A 13115-nucleotide genomic window follows, 5' to 3' on the forward strand; every position below is an offset into this window, starting at 1 on the left:
AAGGATTCAAAGCCAAATACATGTCGGACATGCTACATACTTTATACCTGGAAACTTCTTAAAGATCTATTCAAGATTTTCTCATGTTGAGAGATAAGAAAAGAGGGGGAAAGGTATCATTTACTTACAAACTGATAATACTGAAGCAAGAAAGCAAAAATAGCATCATTAAACTAGTCCACAAGTGTTGATCAATAATATTTAACTCCTACTGTCACTAAATTTGTGTTATTAAGCAAAATAAAACATGTGGCTAAGGAACAATTCAGATAACTTTTTTTTTTTTTTTTAGGATTTTATTTATTTATTTGAGAGAGAGAGAACAGAGAAGGAACAGGATGGCAGGGAGGGGCATAAGGAGCCCCATCCCAGGAGAGGATCTCGGGCCTTGGGATCATGACCTGAGCCAAAGGCAGACTTTTAACTGACCAAGTGACCCAGGTGACCCTCTGATAAATTTTTTATTCCATATATTTGGGGGGAAAAAAGAAGCAATAAAATATGTTTCACTTTTGTTGTAACAAATTTGTAGAGAAGTCAGATTGCCAGACTGATCACCATGATGAGATGTCTGATTTTGGCCAATTTTCACAATTTCCCTCTCTCTGATCTATAAAACAGAAATAAGGATAATATCTAAGAAAGAAACTGAGGATTTTGGAGGGGAGGGGAGGGGAGTGGGGGATTGGGTGAGCCTGTGGTGGGTATTACGGAGGGCACGTATTGCATGGAACACTGGGTGTGGCGCATAAACAATGAATTTTGGAACACTGAAAAGAAATAAAATAAAATAAAATGGAAAAAAAGACCTTATCACAGCTCAATAATGATATATAACCCAGTTAAAAAATAAGTAAAGGATCTGAATACGTATTCCTCCAAAGAAGATATACAAATGGCCAACAAGCACATGAAAAGACGCTCAACATCATTGGTCATCAGTGACCAACTCAAAATCACAATGGTACCACTTCACACCATTAGAATGGCTATAAGAAAAATGACTGATAATAACAAGTGTTGGTGAAGGAGAGAAGTCAGAACCCTGACACACTGTCGCGGGGATAAAATGGTGTGGCTGCTTTGGAAAATAATTTGGTGGTTCCTCAAAAGGTTAAACCTAGACTTCCTGTATGACCTAGCAATTTCTATCCTAGATATAAACCAGGAGAATTGAAAATATATCTGTGCAAAAGAAGTTATACACAAATGTTCACAAATAATCATAGCTTTATGCATAACAGCCAAAAAAGTAGAAGCAACCCAAACTTTTATCAATGATGAATGGATCAATAAAATATCCATTCAAAAGAATATTTTTCAGCAATAAAAAGGAATGACGTGTGAATGCATGTTATAATATGGGTGAACCTCAAAAATATTAAACTAACTAAAAGAAAAGAGTAAAAAAAAAAGAATAATATCTATTCTACAGGGAAGATTATATGAGATAAAACATGGAAAACACTAAACCCATAGACAATGCTCAATAAATAGTGATGTGTATCATTACCATTACTATGAAACTTTTCATAGCTCCTTCAGCATTAAGCTGGCATAAAGCAAAACTCAAATAATCTGGGCTCCTTGATGAAGTGATGTTAATGACCCTGTAAATCATTCAGGCATAATTTACACGCTAATAATCAAGAGTTGACAGAGGAACAATTATGTTTGGTTACTTCGATTTCATGTGGAGAAATCTGTACTTGAGAATGAATAAACAATAACCATGATCCTTGCAGGAGAACCATGTTTGTGGGATTTGCTCATCATCCATCTGATAGCAGGGAAATGGAATAATTTAATGCATATTCCTATCTTGTGCTCATACTTAAACACACACACACACACACATTCCTCACTGAGTACATAACAAGTCTGTGCTTTTCTGTCATCAGCCTAATCATTGGATTAAATCATTCCTCAAGGAATCTGTTTTCTGAAAGGATACTATAGAAGTGTTTAGCCATTTTTGTAATTAAAGACACTTCCTTAAATCTTAACATGAATTAAAAACTTGAACATAAAATCTGCTCTGAGGAAAATGTGATTATCTATGTCGCTGCTGCCAAAGAATCCCCTCCCTGAGATTTTACACCCTGTGATCGTGTGGGCTGTGAACATCGTGAGAACTTTCCTCTCAAATCTCCCAGACTGAGCCCTGCCTCCCACACAGCTTTTTTTCTCTTTAAACACGGGATTTTTAACTCATTTTTGCTTTTAATGTCAGCCTTATTCTGAGGTGATTTATAGAATCCAGCATGAAGCACAATAAAAGTTGTTTAAGTCCCCCGTCCCCCGTGTTGCGGCAGAAATAAATACCTGAAATTATCAGCAACATAATGGTCTTAAGTTGTATAGATTTCAAATTCTTGCTTGGAGAACAGCACTGAATTCCCCTCAGAATGCTTTTGGAGATAGATTTTTTTTATATCTACCATCTGGGCTTTTTATATCTGCCAGTCTTAGGAGGCATTTTCCATATTCCTTGTCTGTCCAGACAGAGGTCCCTATAAGCCCACACTAACTGCACTATAGTGAGGAGAACAATCTCACAGTTTCTGGCTGCTACCTTCCACCTCTGCTGAGTCCACGCACACTCTTCTTTCCCTCTTCCAGCACCTCCAAAACCAGAAAGAAAGTAACCGGTTCACCTACATGCCCATAATTCTTCTGCACATCTCTACTTTTCAAGATGGGGACAAGCATCTTAGAAGAAAGATGTGCCAATCCAGTGTTCTACTGTTATTATGTGATGTTTTCAATTTCCATCATGTTCCCTCCAATCAGCCCACCCCAGAGATAGTCCACTGACTAACTTCAAAGTCACAAAACCCTTTTAATATAAAGAACGGAGTAAGATCAGTCATATGTACCTGACTTGCCATCACTAGACTCTTGCCACCACTTCCTGGCCAGTTCCTGTTTATTTTTCAAGTCTAAAGGGTAACTTATGCAGCAACACCTTCTCCCAACCCTCCTCCATCTCCCAACACACACACTAATCTGGGATAGGTCCCTCGATACAATGTACTAAGAAATATAAATTTTTTCTTCAAGGCATTTAACATTAATCGTAACTATAGGGTGATCTGTAATTGCGTTTTAGTGTTTTTCTTCCCTACTGGACTATTTGCTCACCTCTGGTTATTGTTGCATGAATGTTGATCAGATGAATCATTGAGAGTAGTAGCTTTCACCAAAGAAAGCAAGGCTGACAAGATGATGGCAGTGCTTAGATGGCAGTTCCGAAACAGAGGCATGATGAGGGAGGAACAGGGATGAGCCACTGCATCCCTTTGGAGTTTAGGAAAGCTTTTAATCTAATTAGAATTCATTTCATGAGCCTGGCTCTTTAAATTTTAAATGTAGCAAATAAACCCACTTTGATATCATCACATCCTTGGGAATACTATTTCTCCCCTGTTATTGTTTTCGTAACTGACCCAGAACATTAAAATGTGGTGCCTGCTTTTGTGGCCAATCACGTAGGATACAAAGTACCATTACAAAATAGCCCATTGAGGAGAATAAACATTTACTACCATCTTCTATTCCTTTCCCTGATCAATTGCCTCTAATGGCTACTCTGTGCTATCTCCCTGTTGATGTCTTTCCTGCTGCCTCTTTTTCTGCTCTGTGCCTCACACATTTTACCACAGGCATACTCTCCACTGGAGAATTTTCCTGTGTGGGGTTTCCATTGTGTGGAAGATTCAGAGCGCATCATTAACCCCAGACTGGCCTCCTGACATTTACAGAACTGCCCAAAAGTGCCCCTCTCCCCTTATCAGCCAGTATGTGCTCAGAAAATGCAAGCAATTATAATACTGTCTTGAGGTAGAAACATAATTAGGAAATCAAATCGCTGAAGGCAAAAGTATCCACAATAAGGCTTTACAAAGCCAAACATAGGTGATTTATTAAAAATTGCCCATACTCATTTGTCAGGCTATTTTCCAGAATTCAAAATCTCATTTAACACTTCCACTCTTACCTATGATGGCATTTAAAAGGTTATTTGGAATGTTGTTCATAACTGTGAATTCTTATGGTCTTACAGAAATCAAAATACCAAGAACAAATTTATGCAAGGGTAAGAAGTTGGTTGTAAATGTTTTTCCTCTAAGTAGATTCTTGAAATTTCTTCATACTGAATAGAATGAACCATGTACATAGGTTCTGCTAGAAAATATTAATACACCTCTCAGCAGACTGATTCAATAAATACTTATTAGGTGCCCAGTATGTATCTGACACTGATGAATGCAAAACTGAGTAAACCTGTAACTTATTTATTCCTCAGTATCTTCACCTGCAAAATGTTAACAACAATAGTACTTATCATGAGTTAATATATATGAAGAACTCAAGGCAGGGCCTGGCATCTCGTAAATGCTCAAGAATGACAGCTATAATTATTTTATATTATTGTATTAATTATAATTATAATTATGATGTCATAAATTATAATTATTAGTTCTTGTAATAATGAAGAGGAATCAGCTTAATGGGCAAGATTTAACTGTAAACAGTTAACCCCCCAGGGGGGTCCATATTTATATGTTTATAAATATAAACAAGCAAAGCAAGGATAATTATAAAAATAACCCCCCTGTGGGTCCCTATTTATATGTTTCCAGTTAAATCTTGCCCATTAAGCTGATTCCTTTTCATTATTATAAGAACTAGTGATTATTGGTTCTGGCTGCTTCTAGTGTTTTTTCAAACCTCATTTGCTTTGACAACACTACTACATGGGTAACAAGTCTAGTACAGAGTTGACCCAGCATTGGACATCTCCGAGACTTTAAACCAAACCACTAAAATAAGGTCTTGTCTGACCTCTTCCTCCCCTTCACTTCTTTCCAGAGAAAACTTAGAAATATTTCTTTCTGGAGGAGGCCCAGATTTCCGGTTTAATCTGTCCTGGATCACTTTCCATCTTCAAGTGAACCCAAATATCAGGCTAACCCTGAACATAATTTGTTGATCTATTCCTTTTGGGTTTTGCTTTTGTTTTGTTTTGTTTTGGGGAGCAATCGACAAAGCGAGGATAATTATAAAAATAACGAACATTTATATAATCCTTTGAGCCAAAGAGCCAAACACTCCTTTTTTTTTTTTTTTTTTTTTCAGTGCAAATTGTGGTTTTATTAAAACATGGAGACAGGACCCATGGGCAGAAAGAGCTGCTGAGCCAAACACTCTTGTGAGCACTTTCTAATTAACATTTAATTCTCACAATAACAGTTATTACCCCAAATTTGCAGATGAGGAAGTTGGGGCACAGAGAAGTTAAGCCATTTATCCACTGTCAACCAGTCAATGCTCTCAAGGACGACAATATACTGGTCCTTATCCTGCTCCACTCCTACCTCGATAATAAATTTTGCCTAAACCAAAACTTAGAGTGTTTCAAAACCAAAATCCCCAGGAGCTCCTTAGAGGAAAGCAAAAGCATTTGTTTTGTGCTGTTCCATGGAATTTTAACTGTGCAGTTTCTACGACTAAGTTACCATACATCCAGCTTGCCCAGGACGGTCCAGGTTTGCACCTGTTGCCCAATCACAAAAATAAACAGCACTCCCTTTCACTTTCAGTGACATCCTTCTGAGTAATTTAAATTATATGCCTGATCTACAAGTTAATATGTCTGAAAGTGGAAAGTAAATCTGTGTGCATGCGTAGGTGTGTTTCCCCTGAGATTTTGAATTCTTTACCTTTAAAATTTTTGCTTTTTTCTTGAATTTGTTTTTTAGATCTCTACTTTTAAAATTAATCATCCATCTTAGTTGTCCCCTGGCAGTAGCGGTAAGGGAGTATAAAGGATAATGGGCCTTTACACCCATGATACAAAGTGTTGACAGTAATTCTAATTAGATTTCGGTGACTTTCACATTTTTCCGCTTAGTTCATGAATTGTTGAAGTTACTTTTGTAAAAGTATATGAATGTATCCTTGACCAAACACTGTTAATCACTTTGTATTTGTTTTTTTCATCTTTCATACCCACTCATCTGATTATTAAGTAAGAGAAAAGAATCCTCTTCTAATTCCTGAAGTTTTGGCGCACCAGTGGCCTCAAAGCTTTCATGCATTTTGAGGTTACATATAAAGTAACAAGTAATGGGTTTTGTTTCCCCCAGTGACTTTTCACTGCTTCTTGTTCTGGTTTCATTGTCCTTGAAGCTACTTTGTTTTATGACTTCTGCTTGTCTTCTCTTAATCCAAAAATAAATAAATATAATTCACAATTATACCTCTTTTATGTGCCTTCTGGGTATCTTCCCGCTACTTATCATTGTTTTAAAGACAGAGTGAGTCTCCTGTTACAGATTATAAGTAGATATCTGACTAGAACGCCCTTTTGTCTTCTCCCTCTGGTAAAATCTTACCTATTCTTCTAAGCCCACATTAAATAGCTTCTCCTCTGTGAACCCTCTAGCCAGAATGAACTGCTCCCCCCTTGGTGATATCACAGTTTTGTTCATTCTGTGTTATGGTTTTACCCTCATCTGTCACTTCCATCAGTTGCGACCTCAATCAGAGCAAGGACTGTATCTTATTCATTTTTATATCCCTCCCTTGGGCTTAGCACAAGGTCTGGAATATACATACTCGAAAAATGCTTGATGAGTGATTAATACTTTATAGTACACAAAGTTATTTCAAATATATTCTCTCATCTTAGTTCTACAGCAATATTATGTAGCATAAGGTTATGGATGTCTCTATTTCATACATGGAAAAACTGAGAAATCCCAGAAGATAAAGCGTATGGAGAGAGGCTGTAAATCAGCCTATAGGTTTCTAACTAACTAGATTTATACAAATTAGACACGACTTAGTTTTTCAGGGCAACAAACATGTTGATTTAAGAAGAACTATTTGATATGGAAACTTTTTCTAGTGTCCCGAGAACAATTCTGAAAATTTTTTTTCTGTTTTGGGTTTATAGTAACTGAGCTATCAGATTTGATACCAGCCTCCCTCTGGCAGTTTCACTTGTCACAGACTATACAGGACACAACGGATACACAAGTCAAGAAAGACAGGCCTTGAAGTTATATTTTCCAAGAGGGTTTCCATGACTGTGAGAATGGCCTCCAGAGTTGACTGGCTTCCACAGAGCAGACCTTGCCAACGTGCGTGATGCCAGCCCACTGTGAAAATATCCATGCAGCAAGAGACCACAGCTGAGACAGTACGGGTAAGTCCATAAACACAAAATAAATTAAGTATATAAGCAAAAGAAACAGGGTCAGCAAACTGAGCCTAAGTTGAGGTGTGCCATAGTAAGGAGAGTTCTGAAGTAAGAAAAGACAGGGGTGTTTTTTCTTTCAGCCAGTATTTATTGAGCACCTGCTATGTACCAGGCACTGTGATACATGTTAGAGAGTCAGCACTATGTAAAATAGACATGGTCCCTAACCTCATGATGCTTACACTCTCACAGGAAAGCCAGACTTTGACATTTAATTGAAATCAAGTATAAATGCTAATATTCAAAAAAAAGTCCAGGGAAGCCTGAGGAAGGAATATTTAAGCTCAGACTTGTAGATAAATATGTCCGTTAGACAAGGGAGGGGAAAAAAGATGAGGAAATGAGAAAGAGCTTTTCAGGTAAAGAAAGGTAAGAAGACTAATAGAATTTTACTGTCACATGTTACTTCTGATTAAGAAAGAACTAAATCTGGCTGTCTGAGTAACCATGACAAATTAAGAACAGAGGGAAAAAGTCAAAGCCTGACAAGGTAGATAGAACATACATTCCAGGGAACCTCATTAAGTCATATTAAGGAGCTAGGACTTCAGAATATTCAAAACAAAAGAATGGCAGCGAAGTTTTAAGGGGAGGAGAGGCATGAAAGATAATTCATCGACTGCTGGATGAAAAGGGGATTGGAGGAAGCAAGAAGGGTGGTAAGGAAACCAGTAAGAGGCTATTACAGAGTCCCAGTGTAATAGATTGCAAAAATGGCTATAAAATATTCCTTTCCTTCTATCTACAATCTTTGGTAGTGTCTTGCCACAGGAAGTCAGAGGCTCTGAATAGCATTAACAAAAATAGTGCAAAGGCCTGCAAAGTACTTGTACATCGGGGCTTCTTGTCCTCTTTTACTGCGCTAGGAATACGGAGAACGACATGTGGCTGGGCCCACGCTAACCTGCTGAAGAATGAGAGACCACACATGGAAAAGAACCCCAGCAAAAAGCAAAGAACCTTTTCTTAGTCAAAAGCCACACGGCCATCCCTGCCTACCACTTGGTATGTAAGTGAGATCACGGTAGGTCTTTAAGCCATGAGCTGTCTCATCAACAGATCACACACCCAAGAAAAGGCCTAGCAGAGCTTCGCCAAACTGGCCCAGACCCAAAAAGCTACACAGCTGACACACATAATTCTGAGTTCGGTAAAATGATTTCTATTCTAAGCCACTAAGTTATGGAAAAATTTGTGTTGCGTAGCAAAGACTGACGGAAACTCTTGGGAAGAGATGATACCAGCCTGAACTAGAAAGGCTAGCAGTGACAATCTGCAGAGTATAGGACCTGGAGATATGTAGGTGTTTTGGTCAAAAGAACTCCATGATTTTTGGCTTCGACCAATAGGTAGATGGTGGGTCCTACTAGCTGAGCTGAAGGATAGTAAAGGAGAAAAAAATATACAGAGTAAGATGACTAGTACAATTGAGAGTATATAGAACTTACGGTGGCTGGGAAACATCAAGGCAAAGATGTCAAACAAACCAACGGAGGGATGACTAGAGAACACCCAAGAGAGATCCAGGCTGCAAACACGAATTTAGGATTTGTTGGTGTGGACATTGTGAGGGAAGTCCTGATAAACTTTCCTGAGCATAATGAGGAGAGTGAGAAGCCTAAGGGGCTCTGGTAATCACTATACATGTCATTTTGGGCAAGTTACTCAACATTTCTAAGCCTGTTTTACTGCCCATAAAATGATGTAATGTGAACTGACAGACCGGGCTGTAATAAAGATTAAATAAAATTTACTTCATTTCAATCGTCTGACACATATGAAGGGATAGAAAATGTTGATTATCTTCCCCATTACTTACAATCGAACTACACAGCAATGTATTAGAGTGAGTTTTGCCCCGTTTTTTGCTCTTAAATATTTGTGGATTAGTGATGAGTTTTAATCGTGGACAATAAGAGTCCTAGATTCTTCATTCTCCTTTTGAAATCTTTAACGATCTTTCTCAAGTTACATGTGTCAAAATTACCTGCGATGATTATTTAAAATGTAAATTCCTTATCTCCACCTTTGACCTTCTGAACCAAAAGTCTGGAAGAGGCAAACAGAAATCTACATTTTTAATAAGCTCCTTGAGTGATTCTATACATACACTCCAAAGGTTTCCAAACCAACCCTTCCCTGTGGCTCCTTATTAATAATTTTAAAACAAGCTGAATTGGTGGAAAAGTATCCGATATCCTGTGAAATTCACACGCAAATGACTCTTCCTAATCAGTTCCCACAACCCTCCCATTGTTCTAACTCTGCCCCCACCACCACACCATCACAAGGTAAAAGTCTACAAATGCTCCTCTGGCCTGTGAGTCTGCCTGGCCTCCCTGGACGTGGAAATCCTTGGCCTCCTCTGGAACCATTCTGTGATATTTCTAGAGTGGAGTCTGACCCATCCCACCGTCCCAGATCGTCCCTCAGAGAGCATAGTTGATCACCCGTTGAAGTTCTGTCTCATGGCTCAGACAGCTACATACAGTACATGGTGTCAGACTCATGAAATCGGTTGCTGACTAAGAATAAATATTGTCTCACAGCTCTTAGAAAGGTTCAAATACTTTAAACTGATTGCAGAAAAAAAGAGTTCCAATCTGTTCTGTTCTGTGAAATGTCAATAGACTGTTAAGCAGGCACGTCAGATACCTTGCTTTTTGCACAAATTACAGGGTAGACGGGAAACCAGGAGAGCATGACTAGAAAGCCATATTTCAGGAGAATAAAGGCAGCCACAAATCAGTGAGCAGAAACTGCATAGGTAGGTACTTGCCGTGGGCTTCTGGAGCTAAATCCATGTGAAGAGGGGGAGGAATGCTCCTAGAGACAGAGCTCTCTAATCACAGAGGCGCTGCGCTAGGCACACATTTATGTAAACTTGCTTGTTTGCAACACTTGGAACCAAAATCTCAGAGCCCACAGATACACTGTATTCATCTTTCCCAGAGCAATTTGCCTATTTCCCCAGCAGCTGGAGTAGAAGGGAGGAGATAAGCTAGGGAGTCACACACATGATCTAAAATAGCATGAAAGGCCTATGATTAAAATACGTTTAAATCTGTTCAATAACACCTTCCAGCTCAAAGTGCTTCTCCTTTCCAACTCTCTCTCCATCTCGACCATCTCCCCTGCAGGGAGCCTGGGCCGCTGCAGAACCACCACTGTTGGAAACAAAGGAAAGATAATCCTACGTTGATTAAAATCTTTAAGAGAGTGAAGAAGGCCCCAATTCCATGCTCTTATTATGAGATTGGGTTTTATATTTCTTCCAGTACATCATGAGATATTTATTTTTAAATAATATGTTAGCAACAGGCTGTTGATTTACTCCTGTTTGACTACCAGCCCCGAGACCCCCATGTTGAAGCATATCCTGTGTCCTTAACATGCTTCAGCCCAAATAATAATCAAGTAAGATGAGGTATGGCGCTCACCCCGAGAACACTGTGTACCACTCCATTTCCACCCTCATGTGTAAAAAAATCTTTGGTCTTAAAATTTTTTTTTTTTTAATTTTAGAAGAAACCAATGTATATGCAAAGTTGTCTCAATCAGAAGGGGGCACTGCTCAAAATGAAAAGATAACATGTGCCTCCACACGCTTGCTTTGGTTTCCTTTGACTCAAGGGCCAATGTCATCGTCACTAATGGCAAATCCCCTTGTGTTAGTAAGAGTTGACTCTGGGTAACTCAAGAAATCTATTGAGAGCCACAAGTTCCATCTCAAGAGAACCTGAATAAATCAGGTAAGAAAAGGGGGATGGCATATGTCACTCCTTGTGAGAATTCTTCTCCCTCATGCCTAACTAGGTCTCATCATAATGAAGTTTTGGGGGAGTCTCTGATGACTAAAGATCTCAAAATATGAGGATTAAAGAAGAAAAATCATTCTCTAATCACCATAATTTAAGTTAAAATTGTTGCACTATAACTCAACCAACGCCTTCTCTGTTCAAGACCCTGCTTGAAAAATGACTCAAATACAATAGATTTTGCAAGCTTCTTTCATTAAGGTTTACCAAAAATTGCTTTATAAACAAGTAAAAAAAAAAAAATACGAACCTCGTTTTAAATACAATAAGAAACCCGAGGCTCAGAAAATTTAAGTAAACTTACATGCTATTAAGACGCTAGTAATACAAAATCATTCTGAAGCCACTATTCTTATTACTGTAAAGACATCGTACTGGGGGAAAGCCTGGTGCTAGGGCAATATCTTAGTCCATTTGGCGGCTAATAAAATACCACAGACCAAGTGGTTTACAAATGATAGGAATTTATTACTTACAGTTCTGGAGGTTAGGCAGTCCAAGATAAAGGTGCCAGCAGATTTGATGTCTGGTGAGAACCCAATTCCTGGTTCATTTCTGGTTTGTAACACTGTCTAACTTTGAACTCCCTTGGAAGGGAGAAGGGGGATCTCATCTCTTTTATACAGGCACTCATTTCATTCGAGTTCTGCTCTCATAACATAATACCTCCTAAAGTCCCCACCTTTTAATACCTTAATATCTTAGGGGTTGAGATTTAATTGTACGGATTTGGGAGAGCATAAACATTTAGTCCATTATAGGCAACACCTAAAGATTAAATAGATACTTGATCCTAAAGCCAGAGGTGAAGGTTCACTTGATTCTTAAAAAGTAGTGGGTACACCTGGAAATAATCTAAGTTTTAAAAAAATCCCTAAGCCTTTGAATAACCTCAATCACTATTTTCAACTTGAAGTTGAAACTATATCATTTCTTGACCATCCAAATTGTAAAGATTTTAGTGCAAAATTGTATGCCATTTCTATATTTTACAGCTATTACAGTAAATATAGTTATACATACAGCTGTAAATTTGTGTTGTAAATTTGAGCTGTATTGGGGAATATCTAAGAACATAGCATGTCCTACCCCCATTACTGCCCTGTGAAGGAAACAATCGCAGGTAATGTCTTCTATTAGCGTGTTCATGTTTTTATCATGTGACCTCTCTCTACAGGTCAGAACTGAACCAGGATGCCCACAGCAAGAATTCACAGATGCCCACTTCTGAGCGGATGACAAAATAGTCAGATCACAAGAATTAATACGTGGGTCCTGGAATAGTTGTTGAATCTTGGAAAATGTTCCAATGTTCCATAAACCTAATTTCATTGTGAAATTTGGAAAGCAGTTTTCTTTGCTTCCTCCTTTCTCCATGACTTCTTAAAGTAAATCTCAACTACCTGAAGAAGACAATTTACTGGAGCCTAACAATACATTCATCAATGTTACCATAATTTTCAACCACAAATATGGAGAGCATTTTTCTTTGCACTAAATACATGAAAGACATAAAAAGATGCTCAACATCACTAACCATCAAAAAAATGGAAATCAAAACCACAGTGAAATATCACCTCACACCTGTCAGACTGACTATTATCGAACAGACAAATGTTGGTGAGGAGGTGGAAAAAAGAGAAACCTCATGCAGTCAGTGCGAATACAAATTGGTGCAGCCACTGTAGAAAACGGTATAGTGGGTCCTCAAAAAACTAAAGTAGAACGACCATACAACCCAACAATTCCACTGAATATTTATCCAAAAAATGATAACACTAATTCAAAAAGATATATGCATCTATATGTTCATGCAGCATTATTTACAATAACCAAGATATGCAAGTAACCTAAGTGTCCATCAATAGATGAGTGGATAAAGATGAGTTACACACACACACACCACACACACACACACACACACACACAATGGAATATTACTATGTCATAAAAATAATGAAATCTTGCCAATCACAACAACAAGGATGGACCCAAAGAGTATTATACTAAGTGAAATAAATAAAGAT

The sequence above is a fragment of the Mustela putorius genome, unplaced genomic scaffold (assembly GCF_011764305.1).
Source record: "Mustela putorius furo isolate JIRA1106 unplaced genomic scaffold, ASM1176430v1.1 tig00003853_pilon_pilon_pilon, whole genome shotgun sequence".
NCBI classification, from domain to species: Eukaryota; Metazoa; Chordata; class Mammalia; order Carnivora; family Mustelidae; genus Mustela; species Mustela putorius.